This window comes from Leptonychotes weddellii, chromosome 4 (assembly GCF_054177405.1).
Source record: "Leptonychotes weddellii isolate Sample4059 chromosome 4, ASM5417740v2, whole genome shotgun sequence".
NCBI classification, from domain to species: Eukaryota; Metazoa; Chordata; class Mammalia; order Carnivora; family Phocidae; genus Leptonychotes; species Leptonychotes weddellii.
Genome location: NC_138372.1, coordinates 140004047 through 140023467, shown reverse-complemented (window position 1 = coordinate 140023467; position 19421 = coordinate 140004047). Strand labels below are relative to the sequence as shown.

General features: G+C 45.9%; 1 long non-coding RNA gene across 2 annotated transcripts in view; it reads right to left on the bottom strand.

The window, feature by feature from the left end:
• Positions 1 to 17381, bottom strand: part of LOC145720954 (uncharacterized) — a 41370-nt gene extending 23989 nt beyond the window's left edge. The window contains exons 1-2 of one of the 2 annotated variants that reach the window (XR_014144325.1): positions 17168 to 17381; positions 9641 to 9771 (exon numbers count right to left, since the gene is read on the bottom strand). This is a non-coding gene — a long non-coding RNA (uncharacterized LOC145720954). Of the gene's footprint in view, positions 1 to 9640; positions 9772 to 10345; positions 11021 to 17167 lie in introns of those variants that run through there. The other variant, XR_014144326.1, reaches the window with a different exon arrangement.
• Between the last annotated feature and the right edge of the window lie 2040 nt (positions 17382 to 19421).

Genomic DNA, 19421 nt, shown 5'->3' with positions numbered 1-19421 from the left:
TTTTTTTTAAAGATTTTATTTATTTATCTGAGACAGAGAGAACGAGAGAGACAGAGAGCACATGAGAGGGGGGAGGGTCAGAGGGAGAAGCAGGCTCCTCGCCGAGCAGGGAGCCCGATGCGGGACTCGATCCCGGGACTCCAGGATCATGACCTGAGCCGAAGGCAGTCGCTTAACCAACTGAGCCACCCAGGCGCCCGAGGTTACTTAAGTAAATAAATAAAACTGAGACTCTTTTGCTGCCACTAATGGGGAGTGTGCTAATGTTAAAGGCTCACAGATGAGTCCACCCTCAGGAATTGCCCTTGGCTGATGGGAGGTGCCTCCACCAAGGTTATGACCTCTAGAGCTGGGGCAGTCCCCATCCTAGGACTGGTCAGTGACTGGTCACTGAGAGGGTACGATGGCCAGCCTCCTTGCTTCCTCTGGAGACAATGCTGAAGAGTCATCCTAGCCCCAGAGCTCCCTGTGGGACTCCCTGAGGCCTCTGTTACAACCATGTCACAGCCCGGCTCCTTCCTTTGCCCAAACTGGCTCCTCTTACTCCCCTACTTGTTCCTGAGAATACTCTCCCCACAACAGTCTGCACGCAAATCTCCACTTCTGAGTCTTTTGCAGAAAACCCCACCTAAGACAAGGTACAACTCAGAAAATTCTCATCAGATAAAGCTGTCATGTTCACAAATTACCAGAGCCTGCTTTCCAGACAGAAAATACTAGTCACCTTGGAGCAAGTCTTTGCTGGAAGAATCACCTGGATAGTCCCTCTATTTTTTTGTAAATATAGGAAAGAAGGTACCCTTTGCTCTAAAGGAAGAAAGTAATAGAACATTCTTTGCAGCATGAGAAAGCCTGGCCCTCTCCATTGTTCCAGCATACACAGCGGGTCTGCTGAGGAGAAAAAAGGGTATTTTGCATAGCAGACCAGGAGCTTCCCAGGAAGGGAGGAATAGAGACTTGGACCCTCTCCCTTGTGAGGTTCAATGTTATCATAACCCCTCTGATAAATGGGATGGTCCCTACTCGGGTCCCCTGGTGAGAGAGGAGGAAAAGGCCCCAAAGAGGAACTTAACCAGAGCAAAGGGGGAGTCCCTGGAAAGCCCCTCCTGTCCTGGCCGACTGGAATGCGGGGTGGGCTTTGAGAGAAAGGATGAGCACAAAATTGTAAGTTAAAGAGTCAAAGAGAAACATTTCTAACTCAGGGCAACTCTGAAGGGATCTTCCCTCAGAGGACAGTGAGGAATATGAAATGCGAGGCTGTTCATCTCTGTGGTAGACAAATTTATACTATTTTACAAAACCAACTTTCAGTATCAACCCTATAGAATAGTAACAGAATCAACCACAAAGTAAAATAGGGGCCTACTAGGGGACTGATGTCGTTTCCTAGTTCTCATTTTCGAATTCAGGCAACCGGAGTCCCACTAATTGGGGAAGGGAGGCTGTGAGCAATTTATTTAACACTCAGAAGAAATGCAATTGGTACTTTAATCTGGGAGAAGGTGCTGTACAGTGTCAAATAATTCCAAAACAATGTGAGGAGTATCATAGGAAGAAGAATGCCTGCTGTCAGGGAGAAAGCCTACCTAGAGGAAAAGAACCAAGCCAAGTCTTGTAGGCTGAGCAGGAGTCAGAAGATGAATGATGAGAGGTGGTCATTGGTCGGAAGAGCATCCAAGACTTCCCAGGACAAAAGCACAGAGGCAGGAAGGCATACTGTCCCCTGTACCTAATCTGTGTGGGTTTGGAGCCCAGGAGGCTCTGAAGGAGTAACTGGAGACAGGGTGAGACAACAGAAGGCCCAGAAGCCAGGACAAGACATTGAAACTTGCCCAGGTTACCAAATCTTGTCTAGAAAAGCTGTAATTCCTGACTTTTATCAGACAGACCCAGATTTTTTAAGATGGCAATTATTAAAAAAAAAAAAATTTTTTTTTTTTTTGAGTTGTGGGAGCTAGACAAAACATCTTTAGATTTGCCCACAGGCCTCTAGTTCAGGACTTCCGTTAGAATGAAGAACAGATAAGTAGAAAGATCGTATTTGTATATTAAGAGTTCACTCTTGGCAGTATGATTAGAGAAAGAAAGAGACTAGACAGGAAGATGGTTAATTCAACAACAAATATGCTGAGACTTCTGTGTATGACAAGAGCTGCCGTCCCAGTAGTGGGTTGTGGGCCCTAAGCTTGGTGCAGGAGGCAGATTTAACCAACAATCGCACCAATGTGTGAGTACTCACTGTGAGCTTACTCCAGGGAAGAAAGAAAGGGGAGCAAAAGATGGAAGAGACGGGATTAAAGGGATATTTGGAAAGTTTGGTAACAATGCTTAGCTGGGAAGAAAAGAGAGAGGGAGTTTCAAGGTCTTATTTGGGTGAGTGGGTAGATGCTGTTTTTTAGAAAAAAACTGATCACTGGGACCTTTGCCACTCTCGAGAGTTCCATAAACAGAGTGAGCTTGGTTTAAACAGACAGTGAAAAAGAACAAGAGTTAAGACCTACCTTTTAATTTCTGTCCTCTTACTGAGCCCTCCAAACAGTCCTATTCGTCTCTTTCTGGAGATAATACCTGCCCCAGCAGGCTCAAGATGCAAGAGGAGCCAATGTTTCAGATCAAATCCAAATGCAGGGAAAAGGCCAGGGTCCCATCTCGAAGGCAGTCAGGCAGAGGACTTAGTTAAGGAAAAGTCAGCCCTTTTGGTCTATTCAGGCCTTCAACAGATTAGATGAGGTCCCATCCACAGTAGAGAGAGCAATTTGCTTTACTCAGTCTATGGATTCAAATGTTAATCTCATCCAGAAACATCCTCACAGAAGCATCCAGAATAATGTTTGACCAAATGTCTGGACACCCTGTGATCCAGTCGAGTTGACATATAAAATTAACCATCACATACTTTTGAGTATAAAATGAAACAACTCATTTGAAACTACCTTAGTTCAAGGGCCGTACAAATACAGTGTAGTAAGTGGAGAAAAAATTCATTGCTTATAAGGTACTGTTGAATATTTTCCTATAGATCCATTGCCTCTCCTGCCCTGTGCCTGGAAGGCTGGTCTCTGCCCAGCCCAGTACGGGGACTCCCTGAGCCTCTGGTTTCTGTTGGGAGGTAGAGCAGAAGATTGAGAATCAGAAGAGACAAAGGCTGGGCAGGGCATTTACTCTCCCAGGGGAGGCTTAGGTCCTGCTGGTGTCCCCTCTTCCTTGACTGCAGCTCCCTCCCCTGTCCCCAACAGGCTTAGAGCTAACAGCTTCCCTCTACTTGAGTTTCTGGGTGCTTCTCCACCCCTCGTTGCGCTCTTACCCTGTCAAAGAGCAGGTATCCAGTAACTGTCTTGATAATATTAATATTAAATTCATCCCTAAGCTCTCAGAGGAAATTCTTTTTTTTTTAAGATTTTATTTATTTATTTGACAGAGAGACACAGCGAGAGAGAGAGAGAGAGAGAGAGAGAGCGCGCACAAGCAGGGGGAGTGCGAGAGGGAGAAACAAGGCTTCCCACTGAGCAGGAAGCCCAATGTGGGGCTCGATCCCAGGATCCCGGGGTCATGACCTGAGCCAAAGGCAGACGCTTAACGACCGAGCCACCCAGGCGCCCCTCAGAGAAAATTCTTATCAATTCTATCACTAATCTCAAATCAATTCTTGCCATTTTTTTTCTTTTAATAATGACCACTTAAATATGAACATGTTTGACCCTCGAGAAACTGTCATACGGCGAGGGAAGAGTGAGCCACTACTGAAAGGAGTGCCTGATGCTTAGGCATGGATGGCAAGCTGTTCCAGCCGGTATTCATACATATCAAAGCTCCTGATAACAGTAGTCATTTGAATATAGTCACTTCTTCAAATACTGGGTCGCTTCTTCCTCGGAGTAGGAAGGGCCTGAGCACTACGGGAGTGGTGACACTCTCGGGCTGCTCCAGCCACAGCACGGGTTTCATGCGCCCTTGCAGGGTCTCAGCTCCTGGAGGGCCGCCTGCTCCGGGCAGCCTGGCGCACGTGGTGTCCGTGGCTGTGTGACAAGCCTGCGCTACCGAGGCCCCCGCTGGCCAGGAGAGCGGAGCCTGCGATCGGGCCTTTAATAACAGCAACTGTTGCACCAGGAACTGCGGCTTTGTGCCTGAGGCTGCCGCCTTCCTGTCCTGTTGCTTGCCATCTCCACTGCTGGTACCCGAGTCCCTGCCACCATCTCTCTCCCAGGGGGCTGCAGTGGCCTCCTAACTGGCCTTGATTGCTCCAGAGCGAGCGCCGGGTATTTATCTGTGGTCTCCGAGATCCCCTTCTAAGCTCTGCTCTGTAACAGGGATTTGGGAGGATGCAAACTTCATCTCCCCACCCCTCGCAGCTAGCCGGCCTCCTGCTGGGTTTGGCAATGTGAAGCATTCGAAGGAGAAAGAAGAGCGGAGAGAAGGGACATGGGAGAAGGGAAAAGGAACTTCGTTCCTGTTTTTCACTTCCCATTTCTCAGTTGTTGCTCCAGCGGCAGCATGTAACTGGCCCCAGCTTCCAGGGACTTGGTACCCCAGGGGCCGGGCCTGCCCACTCCCTCACCTGCTGAGCAGCGCCCCTGAGAGGTCTGAGAATCTGCAGAGCCACAGTCCTTTGGTGAGAGCCCCAGCCAGACAGCAGCCCCTCCTCAGAGGTCTGAGCAGGGTAGGGCTTCCCTCCGAGATCCCAGCACCAGCTCTAGGAAGCCCCTCCTCCAGGCTCCTAGGTCCGGGTCACACAACCTGTTCTCCAGCCTTAGGAGGTAGGAGCTGCTTCATGCCGTTACCAATCCCTGGCTTATTACCCTCTTCCTTTTTTCTTGTACTCTTCCTTTTACTTTCAGCCTTCTAAGGCCTGTGAAAGCAGTTCTTTATAGTAAAGCCCCTCTGTTTGAAATACCTACTGTGATTTGTTTCTGATTGGCCCTTGGCTGATACACCGTTTAAGCCGTTTTCCGCTTGGCAGCCAGTTATCCTTTGAAAAGGTGCCTCAGATTGCATCACACCCCGGCTGTGCTAGTCAAGGTGCTTGGCTTCCAACAGCGCAAGCCAGCGCTGGCTAACTTCCAGAGGAAGACTGGAGACCAAAGTACAGAGGAAGGCATGCACGGTGAAGCTCCTGGAATGGTTTGCTGAGGATGCAGTCCCTGCTTGCCTTCCACAGAACGCTTAGGGCAGCCAGGAGCCAGTGGCCATTGATCACCATGTGCCGGACTCCGCTGCCCGTGTGCACGCATCCCTGTGCACTCCTGACTGCACAGTGGCCGCCCTAATAATTTCTAACTGGCCTTGCATCTTTGAGACACACCCTCATGATGCAAAGTCCCACAGTGGGGCATCAGATTGGCCTTGTTCTAAATGTCCCTTCTAAGCCTTGGCTTCCATAGTGAGAACTGGGACCCTGCCTTCCATTACTTTTGTGATTATCACAAATAAGAAGAGCGTTGGCGGGCGCCTGGGTGGCTCAGTTGGTTAAGCGACTGCCTTCAGCTCGGGTCATGATCCTGGAGTCCCGGGATCGAGTCCCGCATCGGGCTCCCTGCTCGGCAGGGAGCCTGCTTCTCCCTCTGACCCTCTCATGCTCTATCTCATTCTCTCTCTCAAATAAATAAATAAAATCTTTAAAAAAAAAAAAAAGAAGAGCGTTGGCGTGCTGGCCAGCCAGAGTGACAAACGTCTGCCATGCTGCCTAAAACCCTTCAATAGCTTCCCCCGCCACTTAGAGCAAAATCCCCTAACTGGGCCTTCACGGCTGGCATGATGGGGCCCATTAGACTTTTGGACCTCACCCCATGCATTCTCCCTTGCTCATGTTCCCGTCACATGGGCCTTCTTTCATGGTTGAACATGCCACACTCGTTCCGACCCCAGGACATCACTGTTCCCTCAGTCTGGAAGGCCCTTCCCTGATCTTTCCAAGGCACTTCCTTTTCACTACCAAGTCTCAGCTCAAATATCTCCTCCTCAGTGAAACCTTCCTAAAGGAGCCTCTACCACTTCCTTCCTCTGCCTCACAGGTTTGCCCCTGATATTTTCTTGTGTGTGTATTTGTTAGTTGGTTCATTTTCTGCCTTGCTTTCTGCAGAATGTGAATTCTACCTTGTCCGTCATTGCTGCAGTATCCCAGCTCAGGGGAGAGTGCCTGGCGCAGAACAGGTGCTGAATGTTTGTTGAATGAATGATCGGGTGGATGGATAGCTCAATTCTGTTTATGATGGAGTTCTATTTGATGATGAAAGAAGCAAAACAATTTTGTAATGGAAGCAACGGCAAATCGGATTCCATGAATGCTTTTTAAAGTAATTAACTTTTTGGAATCCATCCATGACATTTCTTTTGGAGGTTTTACTAAGGAGTAAGGGAACTTAGGTGGGTCCTAATAAGTCTGTTTTGATCTTTTGGAGAAACCATGGGTCTCCTTCTAATGGCCATAGCTAGTGGTCCTCCATTTTGTCAATTAAACGAGAAGGTAAAATTGGGGTAAGGAAAACCACAAAGTGCGCCATATTCATACTGAGTATGAAAGAGACCATACAGTTACAGTTGTTACAAGGATAATACAATTGTTACATGGATTTGGTGTCAGACAGACCTGAGTTCTACTCCCACATCTAATTCCTATTAGCTGTGTGTTGTTGGCTCTGCTACTTCTATCTGGGTGACCTTGGCCAAGTCACTGAATCTCTCTTTGCTTCAATTTCCACATTTGCAAAATGGGAATAACAACAGCACCTACATTTTAGGTTGTTGTGAGGACAAAGTTAGTCAATATATAGAAACAACTTAGAAAAGTGTCTGGCATATGTGCTTTGATAAAGCACACTGTAAGCATGAGCTATTATTATAGTTAGGATTGTGTTTGTTGGTTGATAAAAGAAACTTGAACAAGATAGAAGTTTATTTATCTCTCATACATGTTAGAGCTAGGCAGCCCAGGGCAGATGTAGCAGTTCCAAAGTCATCAAGGACCGAAATTCCTTCTTTCTCCACTACCATCTAATACGTAATTTATAGCCTCAAAGTACAAGATGGCTACTGAAGCTCCTATCACCATGTCTGCATTCCAGGCATCAGGAAGAAGGGATGAAGAAGGACCTCATGGCAGGGTTAATACCCTTTAAAGAACCTTCCCAGAGGACCCACACAGTACTCTCATTTGCAGTTTTTTTCACGGGGCGCATTACCACCCCAAATAAAATTGGCCTTGTTTACTGAAGAAGAAAGAGAGAATGGATATTGCACCTTGTGCAAGTTATTTAACTTCCCCCAATTCTAGTTTTTTTTCATTTGTACAATGGGAACAATGGTACAAATCTCCTACAGCCTGCTGGAAGGTTACATGAAATAAAGTCTAAAAACCGCTAGCACAGTGCCCACCACATACTAAATAAACCGTAGCCATATCATAAGAAGGGCAAAATGTATGTCTGAATACTTTTTAAAATAAGCTAGACAAAACCAAGAGGAACCAAAAGTAGAAAAAATATCCCTAAAATAAAGTACTGATTAACTCCAGAAAGAAACCTACTCTGTCTACAGGTTTCTTCCACCTTTTCATTACTTTGGCCCTCTTTATCTCAACTGGTTTTCCGCTGACAAAGTTCCAGCTTTAAATATCACATCACGCCGCCATGCTAGTAACAAAGGGCCACTGTGTGTCTGGGTGGGGCCATCTCAAACTCACTGTTCTGAATCTTTCTGGTCTCGCCCACCATCCAACTTCTGTCCAACTGTGTCCAGGGTTCTAGACCCGTGGCTTATGAACCCGGCTGGTCCTAAGACTCACTCACTTGGAGAGGTTTGTAAAAATACAGATTCCCAGACCCCACCGCAGGAATCAACTGGAAAAACGTCTACCTCTGCCTCAGCTGTGTCAAACGGACTCTGGGTTTTTGGATTAAATGACTCACCAGCTTGAATGTTTACATAATACAGATGAATGTACTTTGAAACACAAACATTGAGTGTTACGAGGGCCTGGCATTGTTCTAAGCATGTTACATGGGCTAACTCATTTAGATACTATGATTCCCCTTTATACAGATCAGGAAACTGAGGCACTGAGAGGATAAGCAAGTTGCTCAAGGTCACGCAGCTAATAAATGGGGAAACTGGGAGCTGGCATTCAGCCCAGACAGTCTGGCTTCTGAAAGTCTGTACGCTTAACCCTTATACTCTACCACCCTCCGATCTATATAGAAGAGTGAGGCGCTCCAATACAAATTATAAAAAATCTGAACAGACTTCCTCCTAGCATCTATCAAATAAATTGCAAAATATTCTTATTCATGATCATTTATCTTCCCAAGCATGCTGTGGCATCGGTAAGTGGGTTAGAAAAGTATTTCAAGGCAAGTATCAAAAATGGTGTTGAAAACTATATTTTTATGCGTGCATACGTTCACAATGGTGTTCTTTTTTTTTTTTTTTTAAGATTTTATTTATTTATTTGAGAGAGAGAGAATGAGAGAGAGAGAACACATGAGAGGGGATAGGGTCAGAGGACGAAGCAGACTCCCTGCCGAGCAGGGAGCCCGATGCCGGACTCGATCCAGGGACTCCAGGATCATGACCTGAGCCGAAGGCAGCCGCTTAACCAACTGAGCCACCCAGGCACCCGACAATGGTGTTCTTTATGTAAAGAAATATATCTGCACACACATATACATATACACGCTATATAGGCCTATAGAAAATCCAGGGGGAAATGTAGCAACACGTGACAGTTAATTCTGGGTGGTGTTTATTTATCTGAAATACACATTTGAATTTTGCCTAATAAAAAATTCTTAAATTTTAAGAATAAGGCATTTTATGTATTTTGAAGCAAGGAAAGTATAAAACAGCAGCTATAGCCTGTTTTCTTGGAGAGTCTTACAAGCCCTTCATCTGAAATTCCTCCTTGCGCCTCCGGCGAGGCAACGAGAACCGGAAATTCCTCCTCAAAAAGAAATCTGATGGAAAGTTTGGATTACAGGTATGTTCGCCTGGTGGCCGAGCTATTGGTCTTAGAGTCTAACGGATGTGGGTTTATATGCTAGCTGTGACATAGAGGTCAGGCAAGTCACGGAATGGTCCAGCCTCACGCACGCTCGGTATAAAGGTCCGGAGGCTGATGCCTTTCGCAGGGCTAAACACACACACGCACAGCTCAATACAACATAATGTTCATGGTTAGCAAGAAGTTATCATCATCAGAACATAACTCGGAATTGTTAAATGCCAATCGCCAAACCAGCACCTCTTGGCTAATAATAAGGGTCATAAATAATTAACTAGAATTAAGTGTCCACTCTTGCAAAGAAGTTTGAGGATGGAAAAGGTCAGTCTGCCTTCGGGGATCCAGCCGAGGTCAATTTAAGTATTGTTTCTAGTTCAAAGCATGGATGTTCCTTGGGACAGGCAATCACCCTAAGCCCTGGCCTCTCAGCTTCTGAACTTTCCATTTTCCAAAACGCAGATTTGTGTGAGTCACACCCTCGTGTGCCTTTCTGCTGTTTCTGTGGCCTGGCTGTTTCCATCCTACCCACAGCCATCCCCACCCCTTCTGCTCTAAGAGCAGCTGTTAAGGCCTTGCTCTCCTCTCTCTGCTTCCATCTGGATTCCTCCCCACCCCCCACGCTGCAGAAATTGCAGTCTCGAGGGTTACCAGTGACATTCTTCTTGCCACCTCCAGGGTTCAGCCTTATCTTCCTGGACCTTGCTCTATTAATCGTCACTCTCTCCATGTCTCCAGGCACCTTTCTTTCAGTCTATAAACGTTCTCCAAGCTCCAGCAGCCTTAAAAAAATAATAAAAATTAATAACCTTGGCCTCATGTCGCTCTCTGGCAAGTGCCTCATTTCTGGAATTCCAGCTTCTTTGTGGTCAAGAGTTTAGATTCTGGAAATTTTAGTTCCCAGTTCTGCCATTTGTAACTATAGGACTTTTTGCTTCACCTTCCTGTGCCTCAGTTTCCTCCTCTGTAAAATAAGGCTATGGATACTATCTACCTCTCAGGCTGTTGTGAGAATCAACGTGTCAATGCAGAACCTCGTCATACAGAAGGTGGTCCATGTTAACTATTATCAGAGTCCTACATTCTCCCTTTCATTCTTCAGTGTACCAGAACCTGGCTCAGGACTTACTGCTCCTGAGATACTTCTCTGAAAAGGTCACCCGTGACTTACTACTTGTTAGTCAATGGCCCTCTGTTGCATTTGACATTACTGGTTACTTCCTCCTTCCTGAAACTCTCTATTCCCTCATCTCTTGCCCCATCCTGCTGCGCACGCACGTCATCAGGCCCTAGTTAAACTTGAGTGCTGCGCACACGCACGCACACACGCACACACGCACACACGCACGCTCTTACCTTCAAGCCTTTGCTCTTGTGAAACTGTACCACGGCCATCACCATGGAAGGCTCCTCCTCAGTCCAGGCCTCGCCTCCAGTGCCCAAGCCCTCACTCTCCAGGGCCTCCTCCCCTCGTGCCTTCCTCAGGTTAACTTCCACTTGTCCTTCAAGATTCCTCTCAGACCTCGCTTCCCCTGGAACCCCTCCCTAACACTCCTTTGCCACCAAAACTGGGTTAGGCGCACCTTCCTGGTGCTTACATATCTATCACTAGTGCACTTCTCATGCTGTGTTATCGTTCTGTCTCCCCAAATGACTGTGAGCTACCTGGTAAAACTATCAGAATCGTTTCTGACTCCTCTCTTAGTTTCTAGCACTTGATAGGGCATGAGATACATAGGAGGAACTCAGTCAATGTTCATGGAATTAAATAATCAACTAATTAGTATCAATCAACACCATCTATATCCCCTGAGTCTTAGGTAGTAGATGCAGAACAACCCGACTTGCCAGGAGTCAAGGGTTTAGAAGTCAGAGGCAAGGCAAAAAATAGGCTGGGGGCTCCTGGCTGGCTCAGCTGGTAGAGCATGCAACTCTTGATCTTGGGGTTGTAGGTTCAAGTCCCATGTTGAGTGTAGAGATTACTTAAAAATAAAATATTTTAAAATGAAAAAGAATTTAAAAAAGAATGCATAAGGCTTGACAACATGTGGTAAGGAAGTTGGCAGAGCTGGGCAGTTTGGCAGGAGTGGGGTGGGGGCTGTCATGTACATAAACTCTCGAAATGGAGAGGCTGCACCCTTCGGAAAGCTGACTTCACCTTCCTTTAAGCTCTCAGGTTCTCGCAGAAAATCGCTAGCTAAAAGGAATGCCAAAGAAATGTAAAGAAAAGTATATTCCCTTTCTTGCTTGCTTCTTTCCAAAAGAACCCAGTTAAAACGATAATGCTAGAAAACTTCTGGATACATGCTATTTGTTTTTAAGGCTAGAAAGAAAGAAATGCAAGAAAGAAAAATTTGTTTTCAAAAACTTAGGAGAAATTCAGAACATTCTCTGCAAGCTGATATACATTCCCACAGGCACAGTTTATTATCTCCTTGTGGGCATGTCTTTGCAAGCCAACTATTACACCATCAAGCACAGAACCCAAAGAATGTCTGGATATTTAGTATCTTTGTTACCAATGATTTCCTTCTGACATTAAGGCAGATTCACCGTTAAGAGAAATTCACCATTGCTAAAACTAGTCATCAGCTAGAGGCATTGGGCATTCAGAGTTCTGGTTAGACAAAAGAATACATAAACATGTACATTTCCCCCTGCTGTCTGCTTTTTGCTATTTTCAACTATACATTGGATCTTACACCTTGCTTTTTTTGCCTAACAATTTATTTTGGAGAGTGTTCCACATGAGTGCATGAAGGAACCTTCTTATTTTATTGGTTACATGATATAGATACCCCATGATTTGTTTAACCATTTCCCTGCTCACGGACATATAGGTGGCTTCCAATATTTTGACACTCAAACAGTGCTGTAATGAATAACCTTTACATACATCATTTTGCATGCGTGCCCAGGTATCAGTAGCATAAATTCCTAGAAGGGGATTAGCTGGGCCAATGGGAATGCTCGTGTGTAATTTCGTTAGCTATTGCCAATATTCTTTCCAGGAAGCTGGTTGTACCACTTCACTCTCCTGCCTGCCTCCTTATATCTCCATCGACAGCGTTAGCCAACTTTCTAGGCTTTGCCAATTTGGAAGGTGACGAATGCCATCTCCATGTAACTCTAGCTTGCATTTTTCTTATTTTGAGTATGGCTATACTTTTTCTTCCCTTTCTCTTCCCTTCCTTCCTTTCTTCTTCTTCTTCTTCTCCTTCTTCTCCTTCTTCTTCTTCTTCTTAAGTTCTCAGTGCTATTCATATTTTTCCCCTCTTGGTATAAAACAACCACCACAACCACCCCAATAATAATAGCTAACACTTATGGGGCGGCTTACCATCTGCCTAATACATTACAGGCATCTCATTTACACCTCTCAACAGTTCTGTTGTTGGCTGTTTTGTTGTTGTTTTTTTTAAGATTTTATTTATTTATTTGACAGAGAGAGAGAGCACACAAGCAGGGGGAGCAGCAGAGGGAGAGAAAGAAGGAGGCTCTCTGCTGAGCAGGGAGCCCGATGTGGGGCTCGATCCCAGGACCCTGGGACAGTGACCTGAGCCGAAGGCACTTAATTGACTGAGCCACCCAGGCGCCCCAACAGTTCTGTTGTTGTAGGTATTATTACTATCCCCAATTCACAAATGGGGAAACTGAGGTATAGAGAGTGGAAGTATTGCTCAGGGTCTCAGAGCAATATATGGCAGTGCCAGGGTTTGAACCCAGGCTTTCCTGACCACAAAGTCCATGTTCATAGAAACAAGGCAACTATACCCACTACTCAACAACCACACCACAAAAACAGAGGCCCTCAGGCATCAGCTCCCAGATTCCAAACTCCCTGAAATTCCACAAAAGTCACCGGCTAATGTTCTCTCATGCTCTAACCTCCTTTTGAGGTTACTGTCTTCTCAGGCTCTAGCCTCCTTTCCAGATGTGCTCTTCAGGGACCACACTATCACACGGGCCCGGGGCTCCCAGAAATGCAGCCATGTGAGAGGAGTAATCGAGCATCTGAGCGGACATCAGCTCACGGATAGCAACCGCAGGCCTAAAGTAAGGAAGACGTGACGTTCGTTCGGCAAACATTTATTGAACATCTATCATGTGCCAGGCACTCAGACGCGGCAGTGAACAAGACAAACCAGGTTCCTGTTCTCATAAAACTTATATTACATTGGGCAATAAATAAACAAGAAAAAAACTGGTAGTAATCAGTACTATGCAGAGGGCTAAAACCTTGTAATTTGGAAAAGGGGGGCTTCTTTGGGCTGGTTAGTTGGTGAGGGCCTCTCTAGAGGAGGTGGCAGGTACACTGAGAAGCAAATGACGTGAGGGAAGCAGCTATTGCAGTTCAGGCGGAGAGAACTTCCGGCCGAGGAACAGCCAGTGCAAAGGTCCCAAGTCGGGAACAGGCTGAGCGGGTTGGCTGAAGGGAGAGGCCAGTGTACCTGGGAGCCCAGGGAAAGGGAGCGGGGAGGGTCTGTGAGAGATGTGGCCAGAACTCGCCTCAGGGCTCTGAGGAGCCGAAAAGAGAACCTGGATTGTGCTATGCCCAGTGGGAAGCTATGAGGTCTTGAAACTGCTGTGGGGGATGGGAGCATGTGTATGTGTGTGACATAATCTGATTTAATTGATTTTAGAAACAATCCCTTTGGCTGCTAGGAGGACAGCAGCTAATAGTGGGGCAAGGGAGCAAATATGAAGACCAGCTGGAGGCTATCGAAGTGGCTTGGACCGGCGGAGACCATGAAGGCTTGGACCAGAGTAGTGCTTCTCAAGCTTTAGGGCTTCAGAATCCTCTGGGGGATCCCAAACCCTGTGTTTCTGATTCTGGAGAGGACTCTAAGCTTTTTGCATTTCTAACCAGCTCCCAGGGGGTGCTGACGCTGCGGGTCTGCAAATCACACAGCGAGCGGTGTTGGACTAGATGGAAGAGGGGAGAAGTGGACAGATTTCAGCATATTTTGGAACTAGAGTCCACAGGACTTAGTAATGGATTGCAGGAAAAGAGGAGAATCAAGGGTGACTTTGGGGTTCTGGTTAAGCAACCGAGGAACCAATACCTCGGGCATACACTGAGAAGTGGGGAACGCGCGCAGGAGCAGATGGGGGGCGGAAATCCAGACTTCTACTGTGGGCATGTGGAAATGTCAGTCATGAGGTGGTGAGTTCTGGTGTTGGGGTGAGAGGTCAGGCCTGGGATGTGATTTAAAGTGACAGCACGGGAGGAGGTGGCCCGGAGAGAGTGTGTACTTGGGGAGAAGGAGCATAGGTCAGAGCCCTGGGCATCCAGCATGTAGAGAGTCAGGAAGGGCAGGGGAATCCGTGGGCAGACCACGCAGCTGGAAGCAAGGTGCAGGATGAGAGACCCAGACTGCAGAGGACAGCACCCTCTGGGAAAGGAAAAGAAGAACCAGTGAAAGTGAGGGAAGGACGCCGTGAGATCCTGTAACCTTAACCGCAGCTAGGTTCTTCACACATCGTGATCAACCATCAGCTCCAAATGCTTTTCTTCTGGGCAAGTGAAGAAGGTGGAAACCCCAGCCATTACAGCTCCCTCTCCAGCCAGCCTTAAGTCCTGGAATGGTGGCAGCATTTGAGGAGAGAAAGAAACAGACTGAGTTCTGGGAGTTGGGCCTGGAAAGGAGACTAGGGATTCAGAAATGACCATGGATGTCTTCTCAGATAGAAGGCCTACACCATTTTGGAAACTTCTTCACTTTCACCTCGAAGAACAAGCATCCCTACTCCTCTCTCCAAGAGCAATTAATTCCTCACCCGGTGTTTGTGAGCCCTGAGCCTCTGAGCTGAACCCTGGCTCCAGGGAGGTCTCCTCCCTCGTCTGCATTTTTGATGGCTTCCTCTGGCCTGGCTCCTTCCCCTCAGACTACAATAATGCCACTCCAACCTAAAATAAAGCTCTGTTCCTCCACCCTTCCTCCCCTGCAGCTACTGCTTTCATTGCTTTTACCCCAAACTTCCTACACAGATGCTCATGCTTCCTCACTTTCTTTCTCGTCTGCACCCCCTGGAATTTGGCTTCTGTCCCTGCCACTGTCTCCGAAGCCACGGCCACCTCCTCTCAAACACAGGGCCTGCTCCTTTAGGTCCTTGGCTCAGCAGTGTCTGTGCCGCATTTCACACAATGACCACCCCCTCCTTCTGGAAACTCTCGCCTCTACCATTCCATACAAATGCTTTCCTCTGCCCCAGTGTGGCCTTGGAGTCCAGGACCCTCTGAGTCCCACCACTGGTGGTCTGGTCTCCTTCTCTGCCCTCTCCTGGATGATCTCAGCCATACCTTTCCACAATCACTTGGCCATGAACTGATGGCTGATGACACTGGTATTTGCAGCTGCCTGTTTGACATTTCCATGTTCCCCAGGCATGTCAGAGATATCCAAAGCAAAACCTAGAGCCACAGGGCGCCTGGGTGGCTCAGTCGTTAAGCATCTGCCTTCGGCCCAGGTCATGATCCCAGGGTCTTGGGATCGAGTCCCACATCGGGCTCCCTGCTTGGTGGGAAGCCTGTTTCTCCCTCTCCCACTCCCCCTGCTTGTGTTCCTGCTCTCGCTATCTCTCTCTCTGTCAAATAAATAAATAAAATCTTAAAGAAAAAAAAACTAGAGCCACAGTTTGCACTTAAGAACGTATAGTAAGTCCATTTTTTTTTCCCCCTGGCTCACGCCGATCTCCTACATATTAAAGAAAAGGCAATAAGCAGTAAACAGAACACTAACACCTCTTCCCCTTCTGTCTGTGTTCGTGAAGTGACCTCACACCCTCCTTTCCCACTACATCTAATTGGTCACCCAGCCTTGTAGATTCTATCTCCAAAATGTTTCTGGAATCTTCCTGCTTTATTCTTTTCTGTTCCTACTCTGCTGTTATTTCCTTTTCTCCAGCTGACCAACGGTAGCCTAACCCCGTGGTTCTCAAAGCTGGCTACACATTAGAATCACCTGGAAGATTTTAAAAATCCTGACACCCAGGCCCACCTAGACTAATTAAACCAGAATGTCTGAGGGGTGAAGTTTGAGGACTGGTAGTTCTAAAAAGCTCCACAGCTGATTATAGTATGCAGTCAGATTTGTGAACCACAGATGGTTCCCCTCTCTAATATCTAGTATTTCCCTCTAAAAAAAATCATCTCTCTTCTGTTTTAAAACTTCAGATGACTCCCTCTATCTTATAGCAGGATTTTAAACTCAGGATCCGGTTTCAGGGGATCTGTGAACTCCATTAAATTATACCCAAAATATTGTGTGTAGGGAGATGATTCATCCGTTCTCAAGGAAGTCTGATTCAAAAAAGGTAAGGAAATACTAGCTGGATGGTAGTTAACAGTTATTCAACACTTACTATGTGCTAAGCACTTTAACATACCCAAGTCATTAATACTCAAAACTAACCCATAAGTATGAGTATCACCTCCATTTTACAGCTGATGGTTAAATAACTTCCCCAAGTCAGCAAGCCCTTGGAGTCTGGACTTACACCCAACTAGATCTACTCTTTACCACCTTCTGGATTTGCAGGACTAATCCAGACCAGGTAGTTCTGGTAAACAAGGCCCTCCACCATATGCCTAACCAAATGCATCCCTCCTCCCACCCCCATGCTCTAGCCACCCACTTCTCTCCATTTCCTGAAATCACATAGTCCATGCCTCTGTCCCCCACACATGCTGTGACCACTCCCTAGAATGTCCTCCCTACACTTCCTTGCCAGGCAGAACCCTACTTACACTTCAGGACTCAGCAAAAATGTCCCCTCCGATTCTCTGAATCCTTCTCTCCCCCACCCTCCTTCCCCAGAAGACATGGATTATGGCACTTTTAGCATCAGATGATAGAGAGTGGTGTTCTCGTCTCTCCCCTGACAGGTGGAATTCCTTGAGAGAAGCAACTGCATCTTGTTCATCTGTGGCATCCCAACATTTCACAGCACCCTGGCCCACAGGATGGGCTCAATGACTATTTGTTGACAATAACATAATTTAATTGTATGAGGACCCAGGTTTGATCCCCAGCATCTCCACCGGAAGAAAGAGAGAAAGAAAGAGAGAGAAAGAAAGAAAGAAAGAAAGAAAGAAAGAAAGAAAGAAAGAAAGAAAGAAAGAAAAAGAAAGAAAGAAAGAAAGAAAAATATAATTTAAGTGTGCTTTCTACTTACTGGGGAGTACCCGTGTTCTAAAGTAGGAAGAGTAGGCCTTTGTCTTGTGAGAATGACGTTTAGGATGTTCTTATGTTGCCAAGATGTCCCTGCCGATCTCATGGAGTTATTGTTAAGATTAGATGAAATAATTATTTAAAAGCACTCTGTATTGTTAAACACACTATGAAAATGAAGGCCCGAGTATTAACTAACTGTCTGCTCACGTCCAGTGGCTAACGGGCCATTATGAATGTCAGGAAATGTAGATTGAACAGCCACCAGCTACATGACTTATGAAAGTGTCTGTCATTGCATCGGCATCTCCTGCTCTGAAACAAACAATTTCCTCATTGCTGTGGCATTCTGCACAGCTGAAAGAGCCACACCAGGAAGGCTCCATTGAATTAATACTTACTTAAAATTGGTTTTGTAAAACATGCCTCAAGTGTCCTGAGAGGTTCAGACAAAGTTGCTTTTACCGGGGGTGAGAAAACAAAGAGGCATCGGAGTGCAGTTAGACATGCATGGGCCATTATGAAGCTTCCTGATTTCAATAGTACCTGCTAAGGTAATCCTAAAATAGAGCACTTGGGAATGAATAAAACTGGTCTTTTAATGAAAATTATAGAATTGTGGCAAATTCATGAGGTTTGACATATCTTAATTTTGAAAGTTCCCACACTATCTAAGTATTTTTAAAAATTACCCTAGCTTGCCCCACTTGCTAATGAAAGATTGGGAATTTTCATTTGTGGAGAGTGATTTCTAAGCCCAATCCTACAGTGGCAGAGAAAATCATTAAACTGATGGTGGCGTAATACACCAAGCATCACAGAGTGTGAGGCATTTGGCAAATGCCAAGAAAGAAAGAGAGAGAGAGGAAGGAAGGAAGACGGAGGGAGGAAGGAAGGAAGGAAGGAAGGAAACTAACAATGGAAAGTCTATAAGGACAGAGTGAAAGGGAACATTACCTGACTTCCCTTCAGTGGACACCATATTGAAAAACGTTTTCACTGGAAGAGTTACAAGCAGTATCATGTGTGCACACTCACACTTGTGCATCCTCGTGCACATACACAAAGCAGAATATTTTTTAAAAAGTCTCTATCCATTCATCTGTTGAAGGGCATCTCGGCTCTTTCCACAGTTTGGCTATTGCGCACATGCATGGAGCACTGGGTGTTATACAAAAACAGTGAATCATGGATCACTACATCAAAAACTAATGATGTATTGTATGGTGACTAACATAACATAATAAAATTAAATTAAATTAAAAAAAGGAATATCTGATCAATGCTATGAAATTTTCAATAAAGGTGGGACTTTTCAATCTATTAAAAAAAAAAAGTCTCAGACCAAACCAACTCCTGACCCTCATTTAATTTTTCTTGGACAACAGTATGATGAGCATAATGGTTAAGAGTTCTGGCTTGGAAGTCAAAATGCTGGGTTTAAATCCCAGTTCTACTTCTGACTGTGGTAGAGATCACTATTTGTCCTCCAGTATCTATTCTCCCCCTTTCCCCTGAATTTTAACTGGACATGTGACCTTCAAGAATAACTACTACATTTCCTAGCATGCTTTGCAACTATGCATGGTCATGTGATGACATTCTGGCCAATGGGATCTGAACACAACCTCAGGTCACGCCCTTAAAGGGGCGGGCTGGATCCTCCTTTTCCTTTCTTCCTCTGTTGCAAATAGGGAAGAGGTGTTGCTCCATCCTTGACAAAGCGGAATCACATAGCTCCTAAGGAAGGCAGAGCTACGTGAAAGAAGTCTGCCGCCCCGACAAGGTCGAGCTGCCTTCTCAGCCCTGGACTGCTCATGATGAGACTAACATAAGAGAGAATTAAACTTCTATCTTGTCTAAGCCATTGTTACTTTGGGCGTTGTTAGCAGCCGAACTGACATCCGAACAGAGTAACTGATGAAAAGCAAGTCACTTAACTTCTACTGGCCTCCGTTTTCTCATCTGTCAATTGTGCAAAATACAGTTAACAGTAAAAACAGCTGCAGTAATAATACCTTCCTCCTAGGGACAGGGCATGTAAAATGATGAGGCCAATTTCTGGCACCTAGTAAGTACTTCCAAGCGTTAGCTCTTAGTAATACTGAAGCTGAGTTACTGAATGCTGATCATATATATGGCATGACAGTAGCCCCTGGTAGGTCTGAGTTCATGCTCTACACAGCTGTGCCCTTCTCACTGGCATTTAAATATCTGTGTAAAATTACTAAAACTCTCTTATATTTGGTGGGTATCAA